This window comes from Telopea speciosissima, chromosome 6, assembly GCF_018873765.1.
Source record: "Telopea speciosissima isolate NSW1024214 ecotype Mountain lineage chromosome 6, Tspe_v1, whole genome shotgun sequence".
Lineage (NCBI taxonomy): Eukaryota > Viridiplantae > Streptophyta > Magnoliopsida > Proteales > Proteaceae > Telopea > Telopea speciosissima.
The window spans coordinates 46,536,299-46,557,864 of NC_057921.1; the positions used below are offsets into that span (position 1 = coordinate 46,536,299).

The 21,566-nt window shown below is 39.9% G+C and overlaps 1 long non-coding RNA gene across 1 annotated transcript in view; it reads left to right on the forward strand.

Moving 5' to 3' along the window:
• The first annotated feature begins 3,049 nt into the window (after positions 1–3,049).
• Positions 3,050–21,566, forward strand: part of LOC122663748 — a 28,573-nt gene continuing 10,056 nt past the window's right edge. Inside the window, exons 1-3 of the long non-coding RNA XR_006333217.1 lie at positions 3,050–3,269; positions 10,397–10,679; positions 14,366–14,368. This is a non-coding gene — a long non-coding RNA (uncharacterized LOC122663748). The remainder of the gene's footprint in view (positions 3,270–10,396; positions 10,680–14,365; positions 14,369–21,566) is intronic.

The following is a 21,566-nucleotide window of genomic DNA, read 5'->3' on the forward strand; positions in this document are numbered from 1 at the left end:
CGAGAGAAAGTAGTACAGGGGAAAGGAACGAATTAATCAAAAAAACAAAAATAAAAAACGGTTGGAGACGTAAAAGTTCATGGTCGCTCACAGCTTCCGTGTATGTCTTTTTTATAAGTATAATGGGATGTGTTATTTACTGTGAGGCCCCATATTTTACTGCATTCACAATTTTTAGACCCTCTTTCATTTTTAATTATCAGTTGTTTCCCTTGTTTTGGATTGTGCACTTGATGACTCCATCTCTTGGCCATGGCATCTCATGTGCAAACCCAAGGAACTGTAGACACTTTATTTTGTCATCTCGGAGGTACACTGTGATAAATAGTTGCATTAAAGAAGTGAGGAAAATCCAATTTATGGTCATATAGAATCATTATTTGGAAAATTGTTTAAATACCATTAGAGTGTTGGCGGGGTAAAAAATGATAAAATGTCTTTTGAATCATTAGATTTGGAATTATAAAATAGAAAGTATGAATTTCTATACATTTTTAGTGAATTTAATAGGGTTGAGCCCAATTGGACCCTAGTCCGAATCCAAGCCGGGCTACATAAAGGTGCACAGCAAAAATGGTTTTTGACATCGAAATGAGGGTTTCCGACGTTCAACACCTCATGTCAACGTCAACAACATGTTCTATGATGGAATCGTTATGCCTTTCAATTCGCTGCCCCCTCCAATTCCTCACATGGAAATGACCACCCTACCCTCTACCCAAAAGCATGCCCAAGATGGGATCCACTCCCCCCTATTAGAGGAATTGGAGGAATGAGAGGAGCATGGGGGAATTTTCTACAGTTATGGGCACAACACTAGCATGCCCAGGAATGCCCAACCTTTACCCATAGTTGAAAATGCAAAACTTGATGAATGGCCTATGATTAGAATTGCCACAATATTCTTCCACGTAGCAACAATTTATGGACCATCATGGAAATTTGCTTATCTTCATGGGGGAGTGAAGTGGAACCTTTTCTTATATAACAGGTAGAGTGTCTCGTGGTTATATAAAATAATAAAAATGCCCTTGGTTGGCATGCGTGTGGCCCCTGTGCTCCCCCACAGATAACGCTCTCCCATACAAAAAATTGGACATGTAAAAAAAATGTCTTTTACCTAAAAATTCAGCATGAGAATATTGTATTTTAGACCTCAAAGATCACTAGATCAAGCTATATCTAATCCATAGTGTACTCTATGTGGTACTCATACAAAGTGGTGGCATATTTTCTTCTCCTATGAATGTTCTAAATGAATTTGGGCAGCTGGTCCTCTAGGACCGCGAGTGGAATGCATTTCTCAATCCTTTCAAATCAACTTATGTGTCTCCTTCTTCTTATTTGGTTCTTCACGGTGATTGTTTTAACATGTTATTTCATTTGAGATACTTGAAACAAAGTTATTCAAGGATCAATTAAACCTGATCTTATTTTAGTTCTTATGCAGGTGAATCAATGGTTGTGTAATCTTAACATTTCCCCCCCCCCCCCCCCAATCAGAACTCTATGGATATGGCTCTTACTGATTCATGTTTATCTGCTGATAACTGCTTAGCTAATCTCTCTATTCCCTGTTATGATCACTACATATTGATCTGCGTAGGAGTTGCTAACCTACCCTTATGTGCATGGGCTTATTGCATTTTGTTTCAAAGACATATTGTGTTGATAGCTGTAAGTTTTGAAAATTTGAAAAGCAAAGCAGAAGTAGAGATAGGTGATATTTTAGTAGGAATCAGCCAAGCACAAAAGGATCACTCTTCGATAACTGAACAATGGTGCCACCACAGAGAGGTTCCCACAATGCTGCTGACTCCTTCTAAAGAATCCTGGTCATCACATTTCCTTCCTGCAACGCTTAAGTTCTTGCCATATTTTTTTTGTGTTAACTAAGATGACTTGTTCGGATGATCCACTGGTCCTAATTATGCAACATCTAGCTTTTTGTACTCTCCTGGAAAAACAATCGTTTTGTACAAGGAACCCTGATGTATATTTTTCGAATTAATTTAATATTTCTTTTCTTAAGAAAAAAAAACTAATACAAAATCACAAATATACTTAATCAACGACATATGTGATATGTATATTCCTTTACTTGATACAACAAACTTATCTTACATACAATCATGCTTTTATGGACGCACTGGGTCTATCCTAAAGCCTGGCTCAGCCTGACCTTGGGTCTATTGGGTTGAAGCTTGACTCACGGGCAGAAAAACCCCAATCAAAGCCTGAAAAATTTTAGGATGGGCTTCGTGCGAGCTAGGGTTTTTGTGAGCCTAAATTGCACTCCTACAAACTGTGGAAATTTTTATTCATTATGGATTAGGTTTTCCTTCACCCGTGGGGAAGGAAGAATTCTTTGATGTGACTCTATGATTGAACTCAATGTCATCATGAACTCTCACCCCTATCGTACAAGATCGAAAATATATTTATTTCTTTCTAAGAAGAAAGTTCTCTGTGGTAGAATGTGTGTCCTGCGCCTAGACATAGAGGGAGGCAAAATGACCACCCTGACCCCCATAATAGAGAATAATGATCGTCCTATTGATGCTGCCGTGCACGCTCCCATTGGCCTCCATGCCATGCTCCCCCACAGATAGGGATGCAAATGAATAGCCGAAATCCATTTCCGTATCCGTGTCTGTATCCGTTTAGCACTATTCGAATCCATTCGAAAGCTAAACGGATACGGATACAGATATGCTATAGCTATCCAAAAAGCTATATTTACATGTAAACGGATAAACTATCCGGTCCGTATCCATGTCCGTATCCATTTAGTACTATCCGAATCCGTCCAAAAGCTAATTGGATGCGGATGTGGATATAACACTATCTGAGCCGAATCCGATCCATTTACATCCCTACCCGCAGAACTCTTGCCCTTTTTTCTATTACTACTTTCATGAAAAAAAAAAAAAAACTCTACATATGGTGAGCCCCTGGACGAACATGGCTTAAAAGGTCAAAATAGCCCAACCGTATAGATCAATTTTCTCTTGTGTAGAAATGGATGGATAAGGAAGAGATGATGACAAAAATATAAGGAAAGCCATGAGATTCATGCGTTAAGCTAACGAACACAAACTGCACAATCGCTGCAAAAATTTTGACCCACCTCAGCCTTCCAAACGAAAACCAACCCTAATTCCCGTCTCTTCAATTTATGATCTTTTAATTGCCCCATTCCCACCTTCAGGTCCCAATTTCACCAACTTCTCTTCGTTCCAGCTTCGGCGGCTGTTCTCTAATACAAGGTATGCTCTCTTTGTGTGTGTTGGTTTCTGTACACCTTGAAAAAGTTTGGAATTATGAATTATTAGCAGTAAAGGAAACAAAAATCCCATTAGAAAGAATAATAAAAAATTACCAATTATGTCTGTGGAAGAGAATCTTTGGTGTTATTTGGGCGAGATGGGAATCAAACAGCGAAAATACCTGTTAGATTTCAAACTGTCACTCTAATTAGCCTTTGCATGAGAATGGGGGGTTGGGTTGGGGTTGGCTTATATAATCTAGGATTTTCTTATAGCTTTCTTGAGATTTTTATTGTGTTAACGGACCTAACCACAACGCCAGATGCCTATAACAGTTGGAAAATATGAATTCTTGTTTTGCTCAAAATGCCCAATATGCTAAGACCAATTGAGCTCTTTAATTTGTCCCAAGTGTGGTGTCTAATGTCATGAAGCCATCGCATCTCCCTGAGAAAATATATTCAGTTGCGGTTGTGTTGAAACTATGTTGTGGATTTGAGTTTGTCCTAGTCAAATCGCATGAAGTGATGTGAATTTAGCTAAGGATAAAAGAAGGGGCAAGGCGGGGAGAGAGGTGAAAGAGCTGGGTCTTGGGATTTTTAGATGGGGAGAGCTCAAGTAAATTGCCAGGCTAGAAAGACAATGAATTTATTCAACGTAAGCAGATTTCAATTCTTTTTGACCCCAATCTTGCATATTTTAAAGAAATGTCAATGGTATATGGCAGACTAATTTGTGGATTGGACTCATAATGATTCCCCTGTGTTGGTGAGAAAGATGACACAACAGAAGAACTAGTTTGTGGTGTTTATTGCTCGAATTATCTGCAGAGAGGATCTCTCTCTCTCTCTAACCTTTTATTATTACTTAGTGTTTTTCTATTTATCCGGGCATACTTGTATTTGATGTAGTTTCTGTTGATGCAATTTTTTTTGGTAATTTCTAATCAAGATCATATTTTATTTTTTCTTTTCCAGAAAAGAAAAAGAGAAATTTTGTCTCATAACTTTTAACCTTCTTTTACTTCGAGGTATGTTGTTACAATCTAATTATTACAATCTAATTATAAATGTAGATTATATTTCTTCGTAAACTTTCCATTATTGATGAATGAGTGGCATCAAAATGCAATTTCAATTGATTTCTAGAGCAATAGTTCTTTGTAATTTTTGAGTTGCATGTTGATGATTTACCTTATTGTGTGATGAACACAAATTGTTTATTAGTTGGATTATGTTTATCTGTCAGAGCACTTGAAGCTTTATGCTGTTAAAACTAAACCAATCAAATGCAATAAACACTTCTTGAACTATTAAACTTAATGGAATTTATTTAGTTTTATTTATAAGTATTTACAAATTCATCATTGATAACTTATTTTGGTGATCATCATAAGTTTGAAATGCCATGAAACATTCTGTAGAATACCATTGTTCTATATATAACATGGGCCTACCAATTTTTTTGGGTGTGGAAAGGCAGTAATCAAGTATTTGTCTAAATGTGCTGCAGATAATAATACCCTGAACCTGCTTTTAGGAATAGGAAATAGAACTTGCTGAAAGTAACCAGGAACTAGATTTTCTAATGTTGAAGTACTGATGATGGGGTTGGCTAGGCTGAAAGGAAACGAATGCTAGCAAACCAGACAGCATAAACTTGAAGTGGACATAATTCGATGAAAATGAAACTAATATATTCTAGAGGATCTATGGGGGTGATTATGTGGTAGAAATATCAAAGAGAGTTAAGGGTCGGATGAACAGAAACTTGCATAAACAGAAAATAGAAAGTCTAGAAATAGAAAAAAAAATAGTAAGTTAATAAAACTGATATAACTCATGATCTAAACACCAAATTTAGGTTGAATAGAGTAGGATAGAAGGAGAATAGCATTGTTAATTTCAGGCCAAGTTGATGGTCACATTCTATCTGTTGACTGAAGATTAGACGATGCTGCTGTCCAACAGTATATCACAGACATATAAACAGTGCTGGAAAACTGACAGAACCTAAAGAGAACTGAGATAATAGTATGAGAAATTATATAAACACAAAGAATGAGATCAGAGATCACCTAAGAGTTGACCACGATGAGAGTTGCAGTTGCTGGAATATTGATCAGAGAGTGAATGAAAGAGAAAACACAAGAGAAAAGATGAAGAAAAGAAGAAGAAGATATCGCGCTAATGCAAGTTTTTGCATGGTGTGTTCAGTTCGTTGACGGAACAAGAAAATCAACAAACATGAGAGTAGCCTTAAGGTGGTCCAGCGCATTCCAAGAGGAAGACGGGGAGAGAATCAACAAAGGGATTTCGCACTGATCTACAACACTACTGTGCATCACATTCACACATCTATTCTTTTTTATGCAATTCTTATCATTTTTGTGACGAGTGAATTGAGCTTTTCATCTCCTCAACCAGATCAATTAGGGCAATATCTACCTGTGAAAGACATTGGCTTCGCCACCTATGGCCTGCGATTGGGCTTCACCACCTTGGTTGTGACTCGTTCACCACAGCACATCACTCTCATGGAGCAAGAATTATCAAACAACCAAAATCGTGGGCTGTAGTAGCACTACTGGTGTAGCACTCATATACTATTTGGTGTAGCGAAGGAAGCTATCACGCCAGGACCAATTCTGGTAGAGAATATTAACCAGATCTAAAATAAAATACCTATGATGGTGATGAAAATGAATGATGGAGGATGATGATGATGATGATAGTTCAAGATGGAAGGTGAAGGGTCAGGCTGTGGAAGGGTTGTTGATGGTATGGAGATAAGATAGTAGATGGCTAGGTGCAGCTCAAAGTCCCACTGGTTGCCAACCGTCGAAGTCCCACCTTGATCCCGTTTGAGTCTCACAAACCTTCTATCTCACAAGGAAAATCTCTCACAAAAGGAGTAGTCATATTTCAGATTTTTCTTAGATTCTTGGATTATTGAGAGTTCACCCATGATTTCAATTTATAAATTAAGGAGGTTGAGCCTCAATTGATTACATCCTAGTCAGCATTTGCAATTCCCAAACAAGGGGAAGAATTCCAATGGCTGGTTACATGAACAACTAAAACATTAAATGATCATTCACCAAAAAAAATAAAAATTAAATGGTCTTTTGGAATTCCCAAGACATGGGAGGAGGCTTCCAAAGACAATATCTACTTCTAGAAAAACTAAAAGACTAATCAATGCTGCTTAGGAAAGTAAAATTGATATGTGCCTAATGGGGCCCACTCTAGTGTATGGGCGCTAGATTGAGTTAGCCTAGTATGGGATAGGTTAAAGGGCTTGATTTAACGCGTCCATTAGCTTCGGAGCTTTTGGCGTATCGATCAAGTACCTACATTTTGTATCGGTGGGCACCACGTCACTAGTTCGAGTCCACGAAAGGGCTGCCTAGGAGAGGGCTACCCGGAGTAGAGTGAAAGCCGTCAAGAAAGGGCTACTGCCACCAGGAAAAAACCCTAGAGTAGAGTGGAGTCGCTTGGAAAGGGCTACCTACCACCGAGGAGTGAAAGTGTCTAGTGACGAAGAGTCGAGAGAGGAGAGGACGACGGCAGCTTAGTGGTCTGTTATGTGCTAATGGGGCCCACTCTAGTGTACGTGCACTAGATTGGGCCAGCCTAGTATGGGATAGGTTAAAGGGCTTGATTTAACGCGTTCCATCAGCTTCGGAGGTTTTGGCGTATCGATCAAGTACCTACCAAAAACCCACTACATTAATTAACCTAGGAATGAAAATAAGATCCTACTAACTACTAAGCCTAATCCCGTATGCCTTCCTTGTACCCACATTTTAGGTCCATTAAAGTGGCCCATTACAAAGAAAACACATGGAATCAAAGGCCTAATGCATACATAACCCCACCCAAGACTTATTTCCAATAAAATATGCCCATTATGTGACTTATCTGCATCACCTACCTCTTTATTTATAATTAGTAATGAAGCATTACAAGGAGAAGAAACTCCCATGTGCGTGGGGGGTAGATTGGCTGCCAAGCAAATAAAAAAAGGAAACAATTACAATGAAAATAGGTAATAATCTAAAATAGAAACTCCTACTTAGCCTAACTTGTTCACTAAATAGCTCATACATGAATGTAGAAACTAAGTAATTAGAAACTCCAAAAAGATCTTAGCAGCTCCTCTTCCTTCTCACACCCATCTATCCCCATGGGGCCCTCACTAGGCCGTACGAGACCCAAGTCCCGTTGATGTGGAACCCGGGTCAGAAAATCCTATTTGGTTCGCTTATGGGCCTACCCAAGTGTACAATAGCCAATAGTTGAAGATAGTGACAATCTTGTAAATATTTCAGATTTTTGTAAGGGGAGTGGCAGAGCTGTAAATAGTGAGAATATCATAGGACAGCTTGGAAGTTAAATAGGTGTTGGAATAAGATGGGAATTAGGATTTAGTTTAGGGAAAGACTTGGAAATATGTCAAAATAAGGACTAAGGGGAATATAGGAGAAAGAAGGGGTAATTATGGAAATTAGAAGAATAAAATAAACTCACAATATGAGGTTGTCTTCAACCTCGTGATGGGAGAAGAACACAGTCCAACAGTAACCCATGTCCACCCTGATTGAAAGAACTCCTTCAAAACAAATCTATTTGGTGTGAAATTTTAGGGATGACCGGATGAGTTTGTAGTTCAGGAACCTCACACCCACACCCAATAGAAGGGAATCACCAACTAAGCAGGGAGTATTCAGTTTTGAATCAGACCTGGCGGTAGAAGCAGGGCCAGATTTGATCTCGGTCAAGTGGGTCTCATAAGGAAGGTACTAAACAGCTTTTAACAAGAAGGGGCCCCCACGGGGACGGGAAAAAGAAAACAATACTACATGCAAGAGAGAACCCTTATGGGGGGGGGGGGGGGAAGGGAAGAGGGGAGGCCCCATGATACAACAATATCCTTGTTCCTTGGGTAGGGAATGCAACTAGGAGAGGTCCTAGGAATTTTTCTGATAACATCAAAAAGATGGAATCCCAAAGCTGATGAAGAGGTCTTGAGTTGGATGTCCATCTTCTTATTTTGTGCTCCATCCAAATAGAAGAGATGGACGCACCAAAAACAAGTTTCCCAATTAAATCACAAATAGTATTTCCTGCAAAAGACATATCCACCCATATCCACTCTCTGTTGAAGGGGAGAATTCTTCGTCTTCTAGGCCAGCAACGGTCTAAAACTCCTGCCCAAACTGAAGAGGAGAATGGGCATTCGAAGAAGAGGTGGTTGACGTCTTCTGGGGCGTTCTGGCAAAGGCAGCAGGTAGGATCAACTGGAACGTGCCAGTGTAGAAGGAAAGATTGTGTAGGAAGATAGTTGGAGAGAGCTCGCCACACACAAAAGCTGTGACGAGGGGTGTGACCTTTAAACCAAATGATCTTTCTCCAAGGAGAAGTTGTCCCCCTTGATCTGATGAGGTCCCAAGCAAACTTAGCACTAAATAATCTTGAAGAAGATGGAGTCCAACTGACTATATCTCCTGCTTCTGTCGATTTCTAGAGATGGAGGGGAGAGCATTCCAAATATCTGATAGGAGAGGGGAGGGGAGGGGGATCCAACTATTTTGGGCAATTATGTCCGAAACTAAAGAGTGCTTGTGGAGACCCAATCTGTGTATCTCTCTGTAGCCAATAATAGGAAGGAGGATTCCCAAAGGATTCCAGTGGTCTATCCAAACTTTAGTGGAAGCCCCATCATCTATCTGGCGTAAAATAGCCTCCATGGCTAAAGGCCTGAGATATAGGATTTTTCTCCAAACCCAAGAGGCATTGGAGGTTGTGGGGACCAACCATATGGAGTCGTTTCTAAGCAGCCCTGCATATATCCAATCGACCGGCCCATATACTATTTTTACCCCCATTGCTGGGCTTATAAATTAGGCTTGTTACAATGAAACCCAAGAAAACAAAAGGCGCAACCTATAATATAACTGCCCAAAGCTTGTGTTCAACTCATTGACTGCCACCAACACCTTGTGGTGTGGGCTCTCAAGCTTGGGCCTAGGCCTCCATATGGGACGATATTTATCCAATCAGTCCAATGAAACTGCATCAAAACTATTTCAGACCACCATCTAACTTTTTCCGAATACATCAAACACTTAAAATTCCCCAGAGTTATTGTCTTCTATGCCTTGAACCTTGGCTAATTATTATTTTTTGGTATATCTTATCTTCTATTTATTATTATTAGGGAAAATTTCCACTTCATGGTCCCATGTTGATAAACTTATCGTAGTGGTCCACCTAATTCTGCCACAATGGCAAAATGATGTGCCAATCCTGACCGTCGGATAGATTGGACAGTTTGGATAGGCCACTTGTCAAATGTCAGACTCATATCGAACCATATACCCCGTGTGTATTGGCATGTATCCCCATGTATGTCCATTCACACATGGTACTTCAACCACTACTTTGCATTCTCCTATAGTCATGTAGTTTCAAAGCTCTAGTATGCCACTTGGCAAACTCTGTTTGGACTGAAACTTGACATTGAGCAAGTTTACCTGTCCACAAAATTGGGGCCCTCGTATATTGTTAGGCCCCAATCAGATAAGCTTATCTCGTTGGGTTGATCAGATGTACTTTGCCTTGATAATTATTATTGTTTATTTCTCCACCATCACTTATTGTACCATGTGTGAGGTGAGAGAAATTACTGTATTTTAGATGTAGGCATTGATATACTGTCTTATTGATTTTTTTTTTCTTTCCAAATTGGGAAAAATTCCAATAACCATATGCTTGTTTTATCCCTCAAAAATGCTTTTTACTTTAATTCCTTGATTGAAACCCTATTCAAGATTCCAATCTTTCTTTACCATATTGGGTTGACCTCAATATATTAAGAGTTGAATAAAATTGGATGAAAGACAAAACATCCCCTTATGCAATCAGGGGGGAGGTGATTAACCCTAGCCCTGTATGCATTTACTACAGTGTTTGAGCTGAATTTGCCCCCCCCCTTTTTTGTATCTAACATTATTTGAAGTTTGAAATCCCCCCTCTTTTTTTATGCCTTGTCACTTACTACAAAGGTTTTTGAATATTTCTTTAAAAACCTCAAAGTAACTTTTCTGAAATGTTGTTCAACAGGAATTTCTTGGTCAAGATGACTTCTGTTTGCCCATTCACTAAAGCTGCACACCCAGATGATACCTGTCCAAGGAATTCTGGGGAAAGCCATAACAGACACCAGACAGAGAATGGAAGCAAGGTTAACAAGGAAACTGATGATTCGACTATATATAGTGCCTCCCAAGTGCCCATTTGGATATGATTCTCACACATTTAAGTTGGGCCCTCTCAGCTGCATTATTTGCCAAGCCCTTCTCTTTGAAAGTAGCAAATGTGTTCCTTGTTCTCATAAGTATTGCAGGTAAGTAGTACAATGATGAGTCTACTATTTTAGTCTATTCTGTTCACGTACTTTTTCAGAACATTTCTGCTATTTACTTTTTACCCCCTCCTTTTTTTTTTTTCTTCCTTTCATACTGAGCATGTTTATCATGCTTTAAGGACTGTCCAATCTGTGGTGCTGACATAGAGAAGATTGAGCCTGACATGGATCTTCAAGATGTAGTTGATCGCTTCATTGATGGTCATGCTAGAATCAAGAGGCCACAGTTGAAGACAGATGTAAAAGATGAAGGAAATCAAAATAGAACTGCTTTCTTGGTTCAACAAGCTATGAGGGTGAGTTTAGTTTTTACCTTGATGGGTATAACAAATATGGATTTCTCATTCTTCTTATAGAAATATAAGTGAAACAGCTTGCTTCCCTTTGAACTAATTACAGAAGTGATGTAGTCAGGACTAGACACAGCCTATGATGAGTTTAAACGGGTTATGATAATGGTTATATTCCTTCTAACACAGCAGTGGTGTTCAAATACTTTTATGTTAAATATAATAATGTTTAGTAATTGATGTTACATGGGGCTGACAATAGAAGTAAAGAATACGGATGACATTTGTACACTAGTTGGTTGACAAGTCCATCTTGTAATTTGACTCAAGTTGTAGCTTTCCTGATTCATGACATAATGAATTGGTGATTACTTCAAAACACATAGTTGGTTTGCTAGAGGGTACTTGCTTGTCACTTTGGCAACCATAGTCTAATATGCTTATATGCTAATGGGCTGATATGATAGGCTTAGAGCTGAACTTGTTACAGCTAATAGCAGGCCAATATATAGTCCATTGGAAGCATAATGGCTCAAATCAATTGCGCTTTCATGGCAGCATGACTCCTGCATTACTAAAGCATGTAACTGGCTAAATTAATTTCATTAATCTTTTTGAGAAAAATTCTCTTTTAGATCTTTCTGCTGGGCTATGCAAATTAAATCATGGCTGTTCATGTCTAGGCGTTTAGGGCGCAGAATATAAAGTGCCAAATCAAGACTAAACATGTGTGCAGAGGACATCAGAGAGCCGTTAGAAAGATTGGGTAACACCTCAGAGTTGTGTTCACAATTAGGTGCAGTTCTTGGGATGCTTGGCGACTGCTGGTATTACTTTTCTGTTCTTTTGGTTTATTTCTTCATTGTAATTTTTTCTTCCTTTATTAGGTTTAAATAGTTTAATTTGCATCCTTAACTTCTACATGGAAGTGTGATTTAGTTATGTGTGCTAGAAATACTTACATGTATCTTTTTTGCATAATTAATATTTGTGAAATAAATTGAGCTGCATGCTGCAGACTTCCTACTTTTAGGTCGTTTTTTTATTACTGACGAAATCATTGTATATCTTAGTAATTTTCCTTCTAAGCTAGCTAAAAGTTTTTTGGGTTGAATAAAAAAATTCATTTCCAAAGAAGAGAAATACCAGGAATCTCCCAGAAAAAAGGGGGAAGAAGAGAACAATGCAACTTACAAAGAACTGCCTTTACATTGGGGGGAGGCTTTGGCTTCTAAAATCTACAATAAGCTTCTTTCTAGGGGTATCAGCACATCGGGCAGGGGACCCAAAAAGCTTTGATTTGACATCGATGAGCATGGAATTCCAAATCTATTGAACAAATCCAGACTTAGAGGTCCACCTTTTGAGGTTACGCTCAAGCCAGATATGGAAGATGCAAGCACCAAAAGCTAATTTCCCCACCGTGTCACAGTAGGATTTCCCAGCGAAAGACATGTCCACCCAGATCCATTCTTTGTCAAAGGGCTGAATTCTTCTTTTCCTAGGTCAACATTAGGCCGGTAGACCAGTCCAAACTATAAAAGGGATCGGAAGAGGCAGTTAAAGAAGAGGTGATCCATATCTTCAGAGGCAGTCCATTATAGGCAGCAATGGGGAGGGATTGGAATCTGCTGACGGATAAGGAAGTACTGCACGGGGAGGCAGCGGGAGAAAACCCTCTAGACAGTGAAGCTGTGACTCTTGAGCCAAACCAAATTGCTTCAGCCTTTAATGCAACCATGAGCCCTGATGAGGTCCCAACCCAACTTGGCGCTGAAGAGACCCGATGGGATAGCAGACCAAGGGACAATATCACCATTCACCACTACCAATGGGTCTTCTAGGGATGCTCAGCTGAGTACTCCAGATGGCAGTCAAATGGGAGAAGGGGGGAGGCCAACATCCTACCATATAATACCTGAAACTGTCCAATCTGCTATAATCGGATCCATAAATACATCTGAACTCGACAGGTTTCAGAGGGGAAGAATTGATGCAGTAATATTATTGTGGCTGGACTGAAATGACCCGATCTGGAAACTCAAACCGAGTAGAAGCATATCCAAACTTGGATTTTGGTCCAACAGGAGTATATAGGAATTTAATTTTTGTTTGGGCCATTCTTTTGATCTTATATTTTATGGGAGATAGAGATGAACAAAATTGAATGATGCATTGAGTTTGCTTTCGTTATTCAGTGTTTCCTGCTTGGCCTGGTTACCAGAGCCGCTCGAGTGCTCCTAGTTCCTTTTCTCCTTCCTTGACCTCTTCTTTCTCAGATCGGATATTCTTCATTCTTCCTTTATTTCTTCTGTTATTCTTGCATTCCCAACCTCTTCTGTTTTCTTATTATTTGTTTTATTACTATTTCATGCTCTGTCATACTATTTCCTTATTGTGAAAGGATATTTTTATCACATTCCCTGCTGCTCAATCTGTTGGATCTGAGGTTGAGGTTGTGGATGAAGGTTTCCCTCCTATAGGCAACCCAACCCCTGGAATTTAATCGCCAACGATTGTTCCTACCAAGAGATTTAAATTTGTGACCAGTTCAGGTTCTACTGGTTCCCCTAGAATCAGTTTCAGCAATTAAAATTTATTCCCTTACTGGTTAGTTTGAGTGCTAGCTGGTCAAGTGGATTCAGTAGACCATCAGGTTAATGACCATCACCAAAAATTTCAGACCCATAGGTGTCCATTCAGGTTAGGTTTTCCATCTGAAATCGAGTTGGCTTACTGCTCGCTTTGTTTCAATTGGGAGGTTGAAGATAGTCTATTTTCCTATTTACACTTGAGTACAGCTTCTTATAAAATCACTTAAAGCCCTCTATTTATGAATGGGTTTTATTTCATACCCATTCTTACTTAAATTTCCAGAAAAGCCCTCCTTTTAAAAAAATTCTTAACAATTTGGTCCAGTTCCTGTTTTCCTCTTCCAAAAGGGTCCTAAACTGTTCAAAATATTTACAGAATTGCCATTGCTTCCTTAAATTTGGATTTGATCACTTGGGTGGGTCCATAGTGATCCAAAAGCAGGGTTTTTGTTACGAGTTCAGATCTGTTACCCACATGGGAATGGGTGGGGATAGATCTGAACCCTCCATGGGGGTGTGGGGCCCGCCTTAAGGGTGTGGGACCCACACCCCATGGAGGGGTCAGATTTGTCCCCACCCGTCCCCATGTGGGTTGCTGATCCGGATTCTTTTGTTACCTGGGATTGCATTACCTAGGTATTTATCCCTGAGCTTTTGTTTCATCTTCCCATGTGGTAGGTTTAGTACACTAAGCATGAAGATGTTGCTTGTGTGTTCACTATTCTTTGGCATGACCAGTAAGTTTGGCCCGAGCAAATTTCAGCTTCCTTCCTTCCGTCAGATCGTACCAATTATAAGTCATTGAGAAAGACCAGCCAATCATTGAGCACCTGGGGGTCTAGCTTCCTAATGTAATCTGACTTCTAACTTGACCTTCGAATCATTTATCCTCCCAGTATAATTCTTAGCTTAACAATTGTTCAGAGCATCTTCTAGAGAAATCTTCTGTGGGGGTGGTCTAAAGCAGCTCTTCCTAACACTTTAGAGTTATTATTAGCAGCTCAATGTGAAGGTTGTCCTTCTCTAGGAATGTCAAGTTTATCAGATCTCGGAGCCATAGTTAAAAATCTCACCGAAATTTTGGATATTTTGGTGGGCCCGAGACGAGATGGTAGGTCGAAATGAAAAAAATTCAATATTTCAAAATTTTCGGTGTAAAAAATGCATAGTTTCGTCAAAATTTCGGTCATTTCACTCATTTCGGCATTTTGCACCCCAAAATGGCCAAGCAAAACTCATAGAAAAAATACAATGTTTTGCTGAAATTTCAGTATCTCGGAAATTTTGGCCTGGCCGAAATGGCCTTCCGAGACAAGATTTAGTACTATGCTTGGAGCATTAAAAGCCTCACTTCTTTGCTGTTTCACAACAAGATGTGAAGGAAACTTGTAACTCAAAGCAGGATAATCAGAATAGTCCAAATTCCAGTTGAATGGTCTATTCTACTGGTAGAACAGACCTGCAGAATCTAAACTATTTTTCATAACAGAATAGGTAGTTTCAGCAGTCCTAGTGCTATTAGGATTCAGGTAGCAGAACTAGAACTGAAGTAATTGACCAGAAAGTTCAGAAACTCGGTGTGTTTAATATCACAATTTACTGTCTGCAATCTGAGCACAAAGTAAGTACAATATCGCAAGAACTTCCAACCAGCAATTGAACAGAATAAACTAGTGTTGAGATAAGGCTACGTTACCCACTAGGGGTAACCTAGTCCTAGTTGGCTTTCCTTTCTTATTTTAGTTTAATTAGTTTTTAATTGTTTTTTCCCTGTTTTTCTCCCCTATACGTTTCCTATTTGGGATTCCTAGTTATAGTGGGAATTCCTAGTAGGAATAGGATTTGGGGAGGGGGGATTCCTATCTTTGCTGTAATTTGTTTTTATTATAAATAAGAGGCTGGGATGATCGATCAGATCATCTAAGCATTAATCCCAAGGCTATTTAAATGGTATCAAAGCCTAATCTGATCTAGGAACAGCTACTCTCAATTTCTGGTTCTCTCCTCTCTCTTATTTCTCAGTTTTTTTCTGTTTTTTCTTCCTCTCCACTACTCTCGGCCTCTTTCTCTCCATCAAGGCAGCAACTATGAGGTGATAGAATGCAAATTTAGTTGCTGCCCTCAATGTCACCTCATTGAAGATCAAAGAACAGAGGTGTGACCTATTTCGCCGGCAGTTTTTTCCATCCTTGGAGATCGAACTATTTTTCAACGGAGTTTGATTTCTGCACTTATGGAGTTTGGTTCTGCTATTATTGGTCTACACCAGTCCTTGTTTGAAGACTGCAGCATTGGTTTAGATCCACCGCATTTTTTCTGCATCTTTTTCTTGCAATCGATTTTATTCCTAAATTTGGCAAAAATTTAGGGCTTTTTATTGGCTTATTAGAAAGAGCTAATTTTTGGCAGATATCTTCCCTGCCATTAGAGGGAAACTCGACATCAATTTCAGCCCATTCTGCAAGCTGAAAATTCTGCAATTTCAAAACCCATTATTCACACTCGAATCAGGTTTTTTGAAGATTTTATTTTTACTACCGCTTGGCTGAATCATGGGTGACTTAGAGATGACTTCTGCTACTTCTGGAGGAGATCAAACAAGGTCTGATTTTCTCCCTTATGCTGCTACCATCAAGCTTGATGTTATAAACTGCTTAATTTGGGCCAGATCATTGTCCCTAACAGTGGCTAGAAGGGGACTCACTGGCCATCTTACTGGCACCACCAAACAACCTACTGAAGAAGGGGCTGCTCGTACTAAATGGGCTGCTAATGATGCAATGGTAATGTCCTTTATTCTAAACTCTATGACCACTGACCTCTCTAGCCAGTATCTTCTCCTTGACACTGTTACACAAATATAGACAGTTGTCAAGGGCACTTATGGTCGTTCAGGTAGTGGTGCTCAGGTTTATGAAATTAGGAAGACACTCCAAAATACTACTCAGAAGGAGATGTCTGTCACCAAATACTATGCTACCCTCAAGTGTTTGTGGCAACAATTGGATCACTATGCTCGGTTTCAGCCTACTACTGCTACTGATATTACTGCCTACCACACCTATATAGACCAATTCCGTGTCTATGATTTTCTGGCTGGCCTCAATGATGACTATGACCCTATTCGGGTGCAAGTCCTTGGACGGGTTCCTTTCCCTACTCTAGAGGAGACCTTTTCTTATGTTCACAGTGAAGAGACACGCAGGGCTGCCATGATGATTACTCCCAAAGTTGAGAGATCAGCCTTCCAGACTGCTGGTTCCACTCCTGTTGCTTCTGTTGACAGTGTTGCTACTTCTACTACTACTACTACTAAAGAGCCTGTTAAGTGTGAGCATTGTCACAAACCATATCACACTAAGGCTCAGTGTTGGAAATTAAATGGGAAGCTAGCTGATTTTGAGGCTAAACGTGGTCGTGCTAAGTCTAATAACAAAGCCAATCACACTTAAAGTGTAGCTCCAACTCCCACTGCTGACATCGGGTTCTCCCAGGAAGAACTCCAGGCTCTACGTCGTATGCTGAACACATCTGCTGCCTCTACTATGCCTGCTGCCAATTCAGGTTCCTTCTTTGCCAGTACAGGTATTTCCTTTGCTGGTCATTGTGCATCAGTAGCATCCACTCCATGGATCATAGACTCTGGTGCTACTGATCATATGACAGGTTCTTCCAGTCTTTTTAATACATATTCTCCTGCTTCTAGTAAGGATAAAGTTAAAATTACTGATGGGTCCCTCTCCTCCATCTCAGGGAAAGGATCCATTGGTTGTTCTCCTTCTCTTACACTGTCATCTGTGTTGCATATTTCCAAATTTACAACTAACCTTCTTTCCATTAGCAGTATCACTAAATCCCTGAATTGTAAAGTGACTTTTTTTCCCACTCACTGTGTCTTTCAGGAACTGGACTCGGGGAAGACGATTGGATTGGGTAAAGTGCATGGTGGATTGTACCTACTTGATGGCGATCCTAAACATACTCAGACTTTACCTTCGGCATCTTTCTCCTCTGACTTACATAAATGGCACTCTAGACTAGGCCATCCCCCCTTAGGTACTTTATCCAATTTATTTCCTGCATTAGTTAAAGACTGTAATAAGGAATACTTTTTTTGTGAGCCTTGTGTTTTGGCTAAACAGACACGTTCAACTTACCCTATTTCTAATAAAAGATCCTCTTCCTTATTCCATATTGTTCATACTGATGTGTGGGGGCCTAGTAGGAAAGCGTCCTTGACTGGCCATCGGTGGTATGTCACTTTTATTGACTGCTATTCTAGGTTCACTTGGGTATACCTTATGTACACAAAAAGTGAAGTTTTTTTATGTTTTCAACACTTTCATCAAATGATTAAGACCCAATTTAATGCCACTCTTCAAATTTTGAGGAGTGACAATGGGAAAGAGTATATGAAGGTCAGTTCCAAAAATACCTTGCTGCACATGGAATCCTCCATCAGACCAGCTGTGTCGATACTCCAACCCAAAATGGTGTGGCTGAGAGAAAAAACCGCCACCTCTTGGAGGTGGCTAGGGCTCTTATGTTTGCTCGCAATGTCCCTTCCCTTTATTGGGGGGATGCTATCCTTACTGCAGCCTATTTACTTAATAGGTTGCTCAGTCGGATTTTTCTTTTGCAAGCCCCTATTGAGCTATTACTTGGCTCTTTTTCATTTATCGTCTCACCTAACATTTTTGGCTACGTTTGTTCTGCCAAGGATACAAGGTCCCCTGGTAAACTTGACCCACGTAGCCTCCGCTGCATTTTCTTGGGATACCCTGCTACCCAAAAAGGGTACAAATGTTACTATCCTCCATCCCGTAGGACTTTTGTCAGCATGGATGTTGTCTTTCATGAAAATGTTCCATATTATGTGTCCCCACCTCTTCAGGGGGAGAGTGTTAGTGAAAATGTGTTGACTATTGACTCTCCACCTCCACTTTAGTCTATTTACCATGAGTCTGAACCAGTTCAGCCTACCCCTGGTACTCCCCCTGAGTCAGGGGGAGAGGTTCCTATAAAGGGGGAGACCATTTCTATTCAGGGGGAGCAAGCTACCCCGGTCCAGAGGACTATTAGTGAATTTCAGAGGAGGATTGATGCCAGTAATATGAAGACCTATGCAAGGAAACATAAGCAGGTCCAATCAATTGTTGCTCCAGTACCCATCCAATTGCCGAACCCGAATCCAGAACCTACCTCTCCACCTGGTAATGTTCATGATTTACCTATTGCTCTTCGCAAAGGTGTCTGATCTTACACTCAGCATCCGATATCTCATATTGTTTCTTATGATTTCCTTTTTCCATCCTTTCGTGCCTTTGTTTCCTCTCTTTCTTCTGTTTGTATTCTTAACAATTGGTAGAAAGCTTTATCAGACGAAAAGTGGAAGGCAGCTATGATGGAAGAAATGAAAGCCCTAAAAAAAAATAACACATAGGAGCTTATGGTTCTTCCACCTGGGAAGAAAATCGTTGGATGCAAATGGGTGTTTGTGGTGAAACAAAAGGTGGATGGCACTATGGATAGGTATAAGGCACGACTCGTGGCCAAAGGGTTCACTCAGACATACGACATTGATTACCAGAAAACTTTTGCACCTGTTGCCAAGTTAAATACTGTTCGTGTGTTATTATCTTGTGCAGTCAACCTTGGATGGGATTTGCAGCAGCTAGATGTAAAAAATGCCTTCCTAAATGGAACACTGGATGAGGAGGTGTATATGGATATTCCACGAGGATTCTCTTGTGACAGAAACCAAGGAAAAGTATGTAAATTGAAGCGTGCACTTTACGGGCTGAAGCAGTCACCTCGAGCATGGTTTGGGCGGTTCCACAAGGCCATGATTTTTGTGGGTTATAAGCAGAGTAATGCTGATCACACACTCTTTATAAAGAGGGTTGGTGAAAAACTCACTGTTCTTATAGTCTATGTTGATGATATAGTGGTTACTGGCAATGATGGTGATGAGATCAGACGGTTGAAGACCTTCCTTGGACAAGAATTTGAGATTAAGGATCTAGGGAAACTACAATACTTTCTTGGGATTGAAGTAGCCAGATCTTCTAAAGGCATTTTTCTCTCCTAGAGGAAGTATGTCCTAGATTTATTGGTTGAGACTGGGTTGCTTGGCTGTCATCCTTCAGATACTCCTATGGACCCTATTGTTTGACTCAAGGAGAAAGAGGGTGAGCCTGTTGATAAAGGCCGGTACCAAAGACTTGTAGGGAAGTTGATTTATCTTTCACACACTCGTCTTGACATTGCTGTCGCCGTGAGTACTGTGAGCCAGTTTATCATGATCCCTACTCTTCACATATGGAGGCTGTTCTTCGTATCTTGCACTATTTGAAGTCAGCTCCTAGAAAAAGAATTCTTTTGTCTCCACATGGTCATCTACGGATTGAAGCATCCACTAATGCTGATTGGGCTGGTTCTGCAGATCCCAAGTCTATTTCTGGGTATTGCTCCTTTGTAGGTGGAAATCTTATCACGTGGTGTAGTAAGAAGCAAAATGTTGTTGCTCGTTCTAGTGTCGAAGCTGAGTTTTGAGCTATGGCATAGGGGAGTTGTGAGTTACTCTAGTTTAAAGGGCTGCTACAAGATCTTGGTGTTCCTATTCGTCTGCCTATGATGTTGTACTGTGACAACAAGGCTGCAATCAGCATCGCACACAACCCAATACAACATGATCGTACTAAGCATGTTGAGGGGGATAGGCATTTCATCAAAGAGAAGTTAGAAGAAGGGTTGATTTGCATTCCCTTTGTAATGTCTACTGATCAACTTGCAGATATCTTCACTACGGGATTGTCTGGGAAGCTGTTTCATCCCAATCTAGTCAAGTTGGGCATGATCGACATCTTTGCTCCAACTTGAGGGGGAGTGTTGAGATAAGGCTACGTTACCCACTAGGGGTAACCTAGTCCTAGTTGGCTTTCCTTTCTTATTTTAGTTTAATTAGTTTTTAATTGTTTTTTCCCTGTTTTTCTCCCCTATACGTTTCCTATTTGGGATTCCTAGTTATAGTGGGAATTCCTAGTAGCAATAGGATTTGGGGGGGTGGGGATTCCTATCTTTGCTGTAATTTGTTTTTATTATAAATAAGAGGCTGGGATGATCGATCAGATCATCTAAGCATTAATTCCAAGGCTGTTTACAACTAGGAATAGAGAAGCCAAAAAGGTATAGAAATTGGGAAGAAAGGTAGATAAAAGAGATGTAGGTTAGGAATCTACCTAAGCCCCACTTGGAATCCACCAAGCACTCTATTGAATCCAAACCACCAAACATTGAATCCACACAACAAAAAATTTCAGAAAAAACTGAATTGATATATTTCATAAATTTATTTAAGGTCATAGGCCACTACATCTATGCATAGTATTATAAATTGACTCTTTATTAATACTCCTAAACTGATTTGGAATTCAAACTACGATTTGGAATAGTAAAAAAAGGCTAGTATTGACACGCGTACTCAAACTAGGATTAAAAACAAAACATAGACTTAGAATGTAATATTGGACTCAATTGACTAATGATTCTAGGACTTGACTTAGCGAACTTCTAACATAAAAAAGAGAACTAATCATGTTGGGTAATTGTATTACAATTCCTTACAAATAATCGAAACAACACAAATTGTAATACAATAGATTGAGCAGTAGAAACTAGGCTTGACCTTTGGCTGAAATGAGAAGACTAAAGCTTGAATTTGATGAAGAACCACACCCGCAATAACTTGAACAAGCTTGAGGTTGAGTCACACTTGTGATGCTACATTTAAGGTAATTGATGCCTCCTACTGCCAAGGAGTGTTCTGCTCCACTACCCCAAGATAAAACAACCTCCAACTAGAAAATGAAGCAGTCATTCTAGTCCCTTGAAGGAGCCAAGAGCTTCAACACAACAACCCTCTAACACACTTAGAAGAAAAGAGAGTGAGAGAGAATAATACTCTTAGTGATTGCTAAGTA